Below are 12,143 nucleotides of genomic sequence, written 5' to 3'. Positions count from 1 at the left end.
CAAGCACACCGTCAGCACCAGACAGGCGCAGCCAGATTCTGGAGGGCAGGGGTCATCCAACAAGAGCACCACGCAGGATTGCGACGGAGTCCCGGGCACAACATCATGAGGCAGGTGATGGTCCCTCCTTATTCGGGGGCCTAGAAGCTGCTATGTTGCAGCAGCAGCATCTGCAAAATAAGCGGATCCTCAGTTTAGACAGAAACCTGCGCATACACAACCGCAACATGATGGGCCTGCATCGCCAACTGGACGCACTCAATGGTAATATTGTACAGCTGCATGAGGGACAGGTGCGGGCTTCAGAGGACACCAGGGACCTAACAAGTGCTGTCCGTGACCTCTGTCAGGAGCTGCGCCATGAGAGGGTTAGCCGGCGCAGACAGGAGCACAGATTCTGGACAATGTTTGGCAGGTACTGCAGGTCCTCTGACAGGATGGCAAATTCCACTGCATTGCTCGCCCGTCGCGCAGTGGCGGCGCAAGTGGAGGCCGCACATAGCAGCAGGGACGTTGTCCAGGTACTTGTTAAGATCACGAATGTGATAGAACACATAATGGGACAAAGATCTGCCACTCCAAGTGAGGTAGCACTGGGGGACACTGAGGACAGTTTAAGCCTCAGCAGTGTTGCCGTACCAGCAGCAGACACCAGATGGCGCAGTGCCAGGCACAGCACTGCCACTGAAGGTGACAATAGAGGTGCCAGTGACTTAACTGGGCACCCAAGTAGTGTGTGTGGGAGGAAAAAGTGACTCTTGCCGCCATTAGACTGCTGTTGCCACTAAGAGGAAATAGTGCATGACTCTGGTAATTAGTTTATTTGCGTTTGTGACATCACCTGTTTCATTTATTTCTCAATCATACATTACCTGACGTAAGGTAATAAATTTATATCACTACAGGTACAGTTTTCAGTAGATTTGTGTCATTCATACTCACGTCTGAAATGGTTGTGTGTGATGTCGGCACGCCTTTGCCTTCCCTCTGCTTCACTGGTCCTGTCTGCCGGCTGTAGAGGTGGTATGGGATCGTCATCCTCATCTGATTCAGTGTCACTGATTTCTATAGGTATGCCCCTGGTTGTAGCTAAATTGTGCAAGATTGCACAAGTAGCCACTATTCTACATGTCGTCTCTGGACTGTACTGTAGTGCCCCTCCACTTTTGTGGAGGCACCGGAAGCAACTCTTCAGCAGTCCAAATGTCCGCTCCACCACGTTGCGGGTTGCCCTGTGTGCTGCATTGTATCTCTGTTCTGCTGGTGTTGTAGGATTGAGGTAGGTCGTCATCATGTAGGTGCGCACTGCGTAGGCACTGTCTTCTGGAAGGAACAGAGGGTACAATGAGTAAGTGAGCCATCAGATGTCACAACTGCATAAATGCGCCAGTGTACAGAGGGAAAATACCTATGAGATATCCTTCACCAAACTCCCCAGCTAGGAGTCTTGTGTGAATGCCGCTGTGGCGAAAGATGTACGAATCATGTGTGCTCCCTGGGTACCTGGCCACGAGATCAGTTATGATATAGGAGGCATTGCATATCACCTGAATATTCATGGAATGTTGGTATTTACGGTTTCGGTACACATACTCTGTGGCTGATGGTGGACAGATTGCCACATGAGTGCCATGTATGGCATCTAGGACGTGGGGGAACTGTGCTATCTGGTAAAACTCTATTTTTGTCTGCTGTATTTCCTGTGGGGTGTGGGGGAATCTGATGTACTGTTGGAGTTTGCTCAGCATGGCGTTGATGAAAGAATTAAAAAATCTGGAGAGGGTACTCTGTGATACCCCTCCAGCTGCTGCTATGACCCCTTGATAGCTCCCTGAGGCGAGTAGGTGTAGGGAGCATAATACCTGCACATGGGTGGATATCCTGTGAGTCCTTAGTGTTCTGCGCTGCAGTATGGGTTGTAGCTCAGCTATCAGGTCAAGTATCATGGCTGAGTTCAACCTATACCTCTCATATATTTCCTCCTCTGTCAGGTCAAAAAGTGTAATGCGCACTCTGAAAATGCGCTCCTCCCTCTCCTCCCTCTCCTCAAACCTGCCAAGATCCTCATCCTCCTCGCCATGACGTAGAGTGCAGCCATTGTGGAAAAGTGTCTGAGGCATTCTGGGCCTCTTTATATAGGTTGCACCTGGTTACCACCTGGTTTCACTTAGTGGTATTTTGCATGTGCAAAATGCCATTCTGCGAAAAATCGCAATTTGCGATTTTTTTATGCATCTATTTGCGACTTGGATTTTGCAAATCACATTTTGCGCCTCGCAATTTCCTACTGGAAATACAGAATCGCAAAATGCGACTCGCAAAACCAGCTCGCAACGCAAAAAATCGCAAAAATTGCGATTTCTTATTTTTGGTCTGCAAATGCCTTTCGTGCATCGCAGACCACGTTTTTGCACTCGCAAAAGGCCAATTTTTGCGAATCGCACCTTTTGCGAGTGCAATAACATTTTATACATCTGGCCCCATATAATGTCATTACATTCTGTGTGGTGCTATTGTTGAAACCAGACCAAATCATATTAATTAACAAATCATGTAGAATTCAAATACAAAAAAAACGTCAGAGAGACCTAGTGACCAGTGAAGTTCCCCAGTTAGAGTAAACATCTGTTAATATTATGCTTCTTAACAAGAAGCAGGAACCACATACAAATTGGTAGAAAATAATGCATCTTTAGCATCATACATTATTGGAAAGCATTACACCAAAAAGGTGCTAATTGATATAGATACCCGGTGATTTAATCAGAAAGTCAATATCTTCAAATTGTCCTTTAGATCATTTGATGGCAATAGAGTGAGTGAGTATTCCTTTATTTCAGCTCCCTGAGCCATAAAAGGTACAAAATATTACATTCATAGCAAGTGAATAAAATCCAACAGTTACATAGAAATGCATTCTAAAATGTCTAAAAACACAATTTCTTTAAAATACAGTTCATCAGTGCAAGAAAAAGTTTGTAAAAAATAACATTTTGCTAACAGCAGGCATGACCCCTGAATCTAATAAGTGTATTTATGCGTATCAGGCCAAAAATGTACAGGAGCAGCATTTACATCTATACCATGGCATTTCATCTAATGTGCCACAGTAGCAAAAAATAACTCAGAAGTTAAGTCAAGATGTGAAAAATACTGTGAGTTTCCAAGGATTGGCTGTGCTCATCCTTGGAGTTACGGAGCAACCCCTAAGGTCAAAGATTCTACAAAGGGGCTTGGTCCAGCATGAATATCCCCCACTATATGCTTTTATAATATATTGGAAACACAACAAATTCCCCAAATTGAGTAATGTTCCTTTTGGTTTGCTAAACTAAAATATAAAATAGCAGTATTTATTTATTTTTAAGGTCTTAGATCTAAAGTGCCATTTGATGGCAATATTGTTCCAGAAATTCTTCCAGGCTAAAAGACTCATTAATTTATACAATACATTTGAGAGATGCAAACCTGACTTTTGCTGGTTGTTGCCCAAGCTAGGGTTGATGGTACATCACACGGAAACATCATTAATAGTCACAGAGCCAACAAGAAAAATACGTATTCTGTGTGCCTTTTCTGATTTTGTGGCATGAATTCTAGTCATGTTATAATAAGTAAACATTTAAAACATCATTTTTGAAGATTAGTTTAGTCTATTGAATGGGACTTTGTGCCTTGGGATGTGGGTGGAACAGCCATTCAGGGTGCTAAGTATTTCGTCCATAACTAGAGGTACAAGCTGTGAGACGAAGCTCTTTCAGAACTGACAGCTGTCAGAGACAGAATGTACGACAGCACTGGCACACTCGTGCTCATAACTTTAATGGCAGAGAGCCTGCAAAAACACTAATTTGTGGTGTAACGCCACACATCTGACAGGAGTCAATATCTAGAATTAATCCTCTGTTTTATGGTTGACAAAGCTAATGTCTTGTACATATGTAGATAATCTTCATATTCAGCAATTATATCTCAAGGTTATCAGTCACCAAAACGATAATGATACTGTAATCCACAATGGTAATAGATATTAAAGATGTGACTCTACTTTTTGTTCATAGATGTCCATTGCAGAACTGCTGCAAGAGCTCGTCGGAAATACATCCTAGGTCATATGGAGAAATCATCCTACCGTTTTTTTTGGTTTATAAGTAGCCCCTTTCCAGCATGGTTACCCCCACTTTTGGCCTGTTTGTGAGTGTGTGTCAGTGTTTTTACTGTGTCACTGTGATCCTGCAGCCAGGACCCCAGTGCTCATAGTTTGTGGCCTAATGTGTATGCCTGTGTAGTGCCTAACTGTGTCACTGAGGCTCTGCTAATCAGAACCTCAGTGCTTATGCTCTCTCTGCTTTTAAATTTCTCACTGTAGGCCAGTGACTACATTTGCCTATTTCAATTGGCATACTGGACCCCCCTTATAAGTCCCTAGTATATGGTACCTAGGTAACCAGGGCATTGGGGTTCCAGGAGATCCATATGGGCTGCAGAATTTCTTTTGCCACGCATAGGGAGCTCAGACAAACCCGTGCACAGACCTGCCTTTGCAGCCTGCGTGAAATAACGCACACGTTATTTCACAGACATTTTCACTGCCCCCACATAGTTCAGGGCCATTTCCCCGGACTTTGTGAGTGCGGGGACACCATTACACGTGTGCACTATCGCTATATGTAGCTTCACAATAGTAACTCCGAATATGGCCATGTAACATGTCTAAGATCATGGAATTGCTCCCCCATTCCAAAATCTGTGATTAGGGAGCCAAATCCATGCATCCTAGGGGCTCCACCATGGACCCCCAGTACTGCCAAACAAGCTCTCTGAGGCTTGCACTGCAGATACAGCTGCTGCCACCTCACAGACAGGGTTCTACCCTCCTGGGGTCTGAGCAGTCCAGTCCCAGGAAGGCAGAACAAAGCATTTCTTGTGAGAGCAGGGTGTTACACCCTCTCCCTTTGGAAATAGGTGTTACAGGCTGGGGAGGGGTAGCCTCCCCCAGCCTCTGGAAATTCTTTGAAGGTCACAGATTGTGCCCTCCTTGAATAAACCAGTCTACACCGGTTCATGGACCCCTTCTCCCCTGCTCTGGCGGGAAACTGGACAAAGGAAAGGAGAGTGACTACTCCCCTGTGCATCACCACCCCAGGGGTGGTGCCCAAAGCTCCTCCAGTGTGTCCCAGACTTCAGCCACCTTGTTTTGCAGGGTGTGGGGGCACTCTGGAGGGCTCTGAGTGACCGGTGCCAGCAGTTGACGTCAGAGACCCCTCCTGATAGGTCCATACCTGATAAGGTAGCCAATCCCCCTCTCAGGGCTATCTAGGGTCTCTCCTGTGGGTTCTCTTCAGATTCTGCTTTCCTTCAGGAATCCTCTCAGACTCTTCTGACGTCGGATCAACCGCAGCCTGCTCCAAGAAACACTATAACTTTTCTTCAGCAACCTCAGCTCCAAGTCAGCAACTGCAGCAGTTTCCATGGTCTGCACGCTCCGGGGACTCCCTGTCTTCATCCTGCACCAGAAGAACTGAAGAAATCTCCAGTGGAATGACGGAGTCACTCCCCTGCTTCAAGCAGGCGCCTTCCAAGACGACAACCAGTACCCTGGGACTCCTCTCACAACAACGAGCGTGCTCCTAAGGATACAGAGGGTGGACATCATTGACATGGACTGTTCTGAGGTCCTGCTGATGCAATTTGGAGGAGATAAGACCTTGCCTTCCCCGAGAACGACGGCACCCCTGTGTACTGTGTCTTCTTCACCTCCTTAGGCCTCTGTGCACTCTTTGCTAAATTTGTTTGTGCACAGCCTGGCCCAGGTCCCCAGCACTCCACTCTGCGATGCTCAACTCGCTGAGTTGTTCTCCGGCGGCGTGGGACCTTCTTTGGTTGTGCTGCATCATCTGCATTTTGCACCTCCTTTGAACCAGGATCCTGCGGCTTTTGGGGGTGCTGGCGTCCTGAGGGCTCTCTAAAGTGCTGAGAGCCCCCTCTTCCTAGTCACACAGGGTTGAAGCCCCCAGGTCCCTCCTGGGCCCATCCAGCGCCATTTGGATGAAAAACACACTTTGTCGTAGCCAAGGCTTGTTGGTGCCTTCCAACATGAAATCTTGCCTGCAACAATCTACACACTGTGGGACATCTTTTGCATCATGCAGGAACCCACTGGCATCTTCCTATGGTGCATTTCTGCAGTCTTTGACTAACCAGGGACTCTTCTTTTGCACCCTCTTCTGGGTTGGCAGGGGCTCCTGTCCTTCCTGGAATTTCTTTTGAGTTCTGGACTTGGTCCCCTTCCTTTGCAGGTCTTCAGGTCCAATAATCCAGCAGTTGCTGTTTGCAGACTTGGTTGACTGCTGCACAATCCCAAAAACGAGGTGTAGTGTGTCCTAAGGAAAATGCAGTACTTTACTCCTGCTTTTATGAGCTCTGGGGTGGGGTAATTTAGTTACCTTTCCTGTATTCTTATTCTGCACACACTACACTTGTCTAGGGGGGAATTTGTGATTTACATTCCACTTTTTCAGTAGATGGTTTGTGTTGCCCCAGACCTATTTTCTCACATTGCATTCTATAGGATTTCCTACTGTTTGCATTGCTCTATGACTATTTACTTGTGTAATTTTGGTGTCTAGTGTATATATTGTGTATAATACTTACCTCCAGAAGGAGTATTGTCTCTAAGATATTTCTGGTACTGTGCCACCCAAATAAATACCTTTATTTTTGGTAACACTGAGTATTGTCTTTACTTTTGTATAAGTACTTTGTAACTATAAGTGGTATTGCATGAGCTTTGCATGTCTCCTATTTCAGCCTAAGCTGCTCTGCTATAACTACCTCTATCAGCCCAAGCTGCTAGAAAACCACTACTTTACTAATAAGGGATATCTGGACCTGGTATAAGGTGTAAATACTCAAGGTACCCACTACAAACCAAGCCAGACTCCAACATTAACTCAAACATTTTACAGGGCAACAATACAGGTTATTTGCACACTCACTGCAATGCTGGGAACATGAAAGCCATTCATGTTCCTTAGATGTAGTTCATAGCTACAAGTACAGGCCCTCAAATAAAGCTCTTTCACAGTGTGTGTTTGTGTGATGTTATGTTGTTAAGTTGGTTTGTGCAATTAAGTCAGGCTGAATACATTGACAACTTTGCAAGCCTAGGTGAGGTAAAGTCTAAAAAAAGATACCTTTCTGTGCATTTTCCGAATTTAGGGTGGCCTTTTGTATTAAGAAGATCCTCCAGCAGGCCATTCCAATTTTTTCTCTGCAAAGCCTTCAACAGACCCACCCCATGAATTGTTTTAAAACCTGGAAGCAAGATAGTCAGCCCTTGCACTGAGCTAAGATTACATTCACCCACAAAATCATAAGAGGCATGTAGTGAGGGACCGCTTGATAAACCAATTTATATACTAAATCTTAATCTTGACCCTTGCTGCCATGCCATTACATAAAAGGTTGCCTCTTCTTGGCTGTTGTCTAAAACGATGTTGTTGTTAAATGTTGTTAAATGACTCACAATTGTGGTTCTAGGTACGAGAGTAAAAGAGAGAAATGCAGGTTAGTTCACATAATTCCAAATCAAATCTACAGCATCAGTCTTCTTGAGGTAAATTGCAACTCACCATGATTGGTGGCTATCGCAGGGATGGTGGCCTGCTGGGGTCACCAGACCACCATGTCTGAGATCACTTTTAAAATATTGGGCCTGATTCGCAAAGGTAAACTTAGACGTTTGGCCTAAGCTTAGACCAAGAGTCTAAGTTTATGACTTTGGGAATTAACAAAGGGCATTTACGAATAGTGTGTTTACCGCTGCACTCAGGGCAGACAAAAAGACCTCCTGAGTGCAGACGTAAAGATACTACTTGTAAATGCCCTTTGTAAATCCCCAAAGTCGTAAACTTAGATGTTTGGTTTCAGTTTAGGCCAAACGTCTAAGTTTACCTTTGTGAATCAGGCCCTTTGATTTTAATGCACTTTTTTTTAATGCAAACAAGGCTTAATTTTTATAAAAAATCTCAAACTTTTTAAAAAGTATGTTGAAGAGCAGACTGTTTTCACCTAGGCCTCTGCCTTCTCCCCAACAAGCTTTGGAAGGTGTCCACATTTGCAATGGGCATCCTACCCCTTCCTGGGAGTTGGTGAAATGTAAATGTTTTGCAACTGGATTTCAGTTGCAAAACATTGATACATACCATAATGAATCACTGTTCGGAAGGGATGCCCTAAATACGTCTCTTCCAACTAGAGATTTTTTATTCCCTTCTAAAGCTATTTTGCCATTCTGTAACATGCTACCGATAGATCAAATAGGTTTTGCAAAAAGCATTTTTTTCACTCAAAGTTCAGTTTGGAGCATTTGTGACTAGTTTGTTCATCTGACCCCAAATCCGTTTAGCTAATTCTGATTCTTAAGAACCAGTGGAGTGTGAACATTTGTGTATAGGATGTCAGTAACCCTGACATTTCTAAGGACTCATGGAGTCATTTAAGGCCAACATAGATCTAGAATATGTTTTTTGCACTCTTTAAATTGTGTCTAGATCCTTTGGTTAATGTTCCATATTAAGAGGTAGATTCCTTTGATTTATGTCACTGTTGTCCCGATACTTTAAAATGTTCTGGATCAGTTTTGCTTCTCAGTTGATTAAGCTGGAAAATAAATTAAATGTTTCCCTCTGATTAACGAATCACATCTCCACTCCACAGAATTACAGTAGCATCAGAAAAGTTTCAATAAGCGGACTGCAAGGCTCATGCAAAACAATGCAAAAGAGGAGGTATGCAGTTCTTGATTTGTCTCTACCAGCTGCTACATGGCCAAATAAAAATGCAAAGACACCATCAATTTAAGATAGAAGATCAAAACAGGCATGTGGCTCAGGAAAGGGGCAATGTTAGAGAAGAGATAGAAGGATCGGTTTAAGATGGGAGTTTGACCTGGACCAGGTAGAGTACAATAGTAGAGGGCTTTTAAGATAGTAACATGAAAGAAACGCCTGGCACACGAATAATATCAGTTGTATGAAGGTGCCCAGTGGTCCAATGAATTAGGGTGAAGGAAAATGAAATCAGTGGTGTATACGTCAATCATGCAAACCATTACCTGTAGTAATGAGTTACTGGTCACTGCTTCCACTTCTGTAGGTGATGTTTTTAATGTTGATTTCACGGTAATCCCATCATTAACACTTTCTTCTTTCTTTATCCCTTTGGGTGTCCTACTCTTCTGAGTGGTTTCCTCACCTACAAGCTTTTTGTAGGTTTCTTCTGCAAGCAAAGTTAGATTTTTCTGCTTCTCCAGCATTATTTTCCTGTAAAGAAGATAGTAGTTCAGTGGTAGATTTTAAATGTACACCTGTGAATAGGTTTATAGCTGTGTGTGGACAGCTGTTGTGATGTAGCACAAAGTGTTGGAATGCTGAAAGCGTAAGCTAAGGAAACAGCGTGGCTGCATGGGCCGACAAATGTACACAACTGGCTATTGCAGTGGTGTTCAGAGTGGCAACAGTGCATTCCAGCAGATCCCGGTATGTAAAACCCAATGTGACTATTATGTTCATAAATGTCAATTACCATGATAATAAATAATCAAACAGCTGCTTATAAACAATAATCATGAGGGGCTGCCATTGCGTCTGTGTTCTTAGAAAATCGTTTCCGCAGCCATCAATAGTCTCTGTTCTTCAAAGAACTATGGCCCTCATTATGAACACTGCTGTCCAAACCGCGCTGCCGGAGGTGGCGGTAAAAAACGTCAACAGAGGAGCGGTCCGGACCACCAAATAAAGAACAAACTGAAACACAGGCATCCTGAAAACCACCCACCGCCAGTAGAGTAGTGCCAATGACGACGGCAGAGTCCACCCACAGGCCGACAGAAAGGCCCAACCCGCCCATCAAATTATGAACCACTAGACTGCCGTCAGTTCTGGGGCGGGAACCACCGCCACGTAAAGCCAGGCAGAAACAAACCTAATATAAGGAAACACTCACCGGAGGCCCACACAACTCGTCAAAGCAGACATGGATAGAGAGCTGCAGATCATGCCAGCCATATACCTCCACGACCGAGACCCGCCGACGAAGACGACAAAGGTAAGTACCTCAACCTACGACACAAGAGAGGAAAGGGCACAGTTACATACCCAAGCACTCCACCCACCCTGCAACGCTCCCACAACCCTTCACAGCCGCACAACCTATACACCCCACAGCAAGAGGTACTTACCTGACACAAGGCAAATCCATCCTGGCCATAGTACATACAAATGCCCCACACCCACAAACAATGAAACGAGAGACCAGGGTACAGGAGTGTGCCGCCAAAACACAGGGCACACATAAATATTTATTTAAGCTCACAGAGCCAACTATATACAACAAGGCCAATGGCCAGTCTGTATGCCAGACGTGTATGGGCCACAATGGCCCCAGCCTGACTCCCAAAAGTGCATGGTACTCCACCTAATGGGGCAACAATGGGTCATCCAGGCACCTCAGGGAACAGGGACAGGGGGTGGTGGGGCTTTGTGACAGGGTGGGGCTTGGACTTACGCTGGGATGGTGGAGGGGGCTTGGGTTTGGCTTTGGAAGCTGGGGGTGTGTGCTTCGACTGGGTGGAGCCAGATGGTCTTGGCTCAGCACGGGGCTTTCTTGCCCTCTGGGGAAGGGCCACGGGTGAAGGGCAGACGGGGGTGGGCTGTGAAGTGGAAGCAGTGGAAGGGGCAAGGAGGTGCGCACGCTTATGGACAAGACAGGGTGGCCCAGTGGGTTGGAAGAGGTCAGCACGGGAGAGGAAAAGTTTCTTGGGTGCAATTGGGTTGGGCCTGGAGGAGGGCGTGGGAGTGGAGGTAGAGGGTGTGATCGTAAGTGGTGTAGGTGTGTGTGTCGTGGGTGCGGGTGACTGGACAGTATACTGAGGTGTGGTGGATGTGTGATGAGTGTGTGTCTTGGTGCGTTTGTGTGTTTTTGTAGGAGGGGGATGGACACAGTGGGAGAAGACAGGCTGCCAGTGTGGATGTATGTTGTGTGGGTGTCCGCAAGTCTGGTGAGTGTGCTGTATGTGTCAACTACAGTAGTTGTGGTGAGTGCAGGTGTGATGTCTGGGTTGCATGTCTGGATGTCTGCTATTGTGGTGAGTGCAGGAATAGGCTCAGCAACAGTGACTGAAGGCGTAGTGCTTGTGGGTGTGCATGTAGAGGGGGCAGACGGAGTTAGAAGAGGTGATCACACTAGGGGAAGTGGATGTTGCTGTGTGTGCATGTGTATGTTGACTGTGTGAATGCTTGTGGTGGGAGGTGTGGTGCTTGTGTTTAGAAGTCTGCTTCTTGTGTTTTGAGGTGCTTGACTGGGTGTTAGATTGTGTGCTTTGGACGGGGGAAGGGAGTGGGGTGCTGGAAGGGTTAGAGGAGGTGGGAGGGGGGATGGAATGACCAGGGAAACTGGCTGCCATCAAAGAGGGGGGCCAGAGCCTGAAAAGATCTCTGTAGGCCAGACACGGCACAGTGAAAGCCATCCAGATAGGCATTTGTCTGCTGCATCTCTGATGCTAGCCCCTGGATGGCATTGACGATGGTTGTCTGCCCTACAGAGATGGTTCTCAGGAGGTCAATAGCTTCCTCTCTGTGAGGGCAGCAGGGCTGACTGGGGCAGGGGAGGAGGTGCCTGGGGCGAAGGAGACACCCACCCTTCCGGGTGAGCGGGTACGGGCAACTCGGTGGGAAGCAAAAGGGAGGGCGGTGATGGCATGAGGGGTGGCGGAAAATGTAACTGTAGGGGTGTGCCCACTAGTGTCCGCCACTGCCAGGGAGCCCCCATCGGAGGAGGTATCTGAGTCACTACCTCCAGTGGTAGTTGCCTCCCCTGTGGTACTCCCCTCACCCTCCAACCCACTGGTCCCCTTGGCATCGGATGACTCTGCCTCCAAGGATCCGTGGGCCGCTGCATCACCACTTGCCGGTGCCTCAGCTCCCTCGCCAGATGATGCTGATGTACACAGACAACACAAGAGAACAGGGATGGGGAGACAAAACAGGAGAGACACTTGTAAATATCTTAAAGGAGTGAGCATAGTGGACAGACAAACATCCACCCAGAAGACCCCCCCAACAGGCAGCCCCTTCTACTAT

The sequence above is a fragment of the Pleurodeles waltl genome, chromosome 2_2 (assembly GCF_031143425.1).
Source record: "Pleurodeles waltl isolate 20211129_DDA chromosome 2_2, aPleWal1.hap1.20221129, whole genome shotgun sequence".
NCBI classification, from domain to species: domain Eukaryota; kingdom Metazoa; phylum Chordata; class Amphibia; order Caudata; family Salamandridae; genus Pleurodeles; species Pleurodeles waltl.
This window is presented reverse-complemented; position numbering follows the sequence as displayed.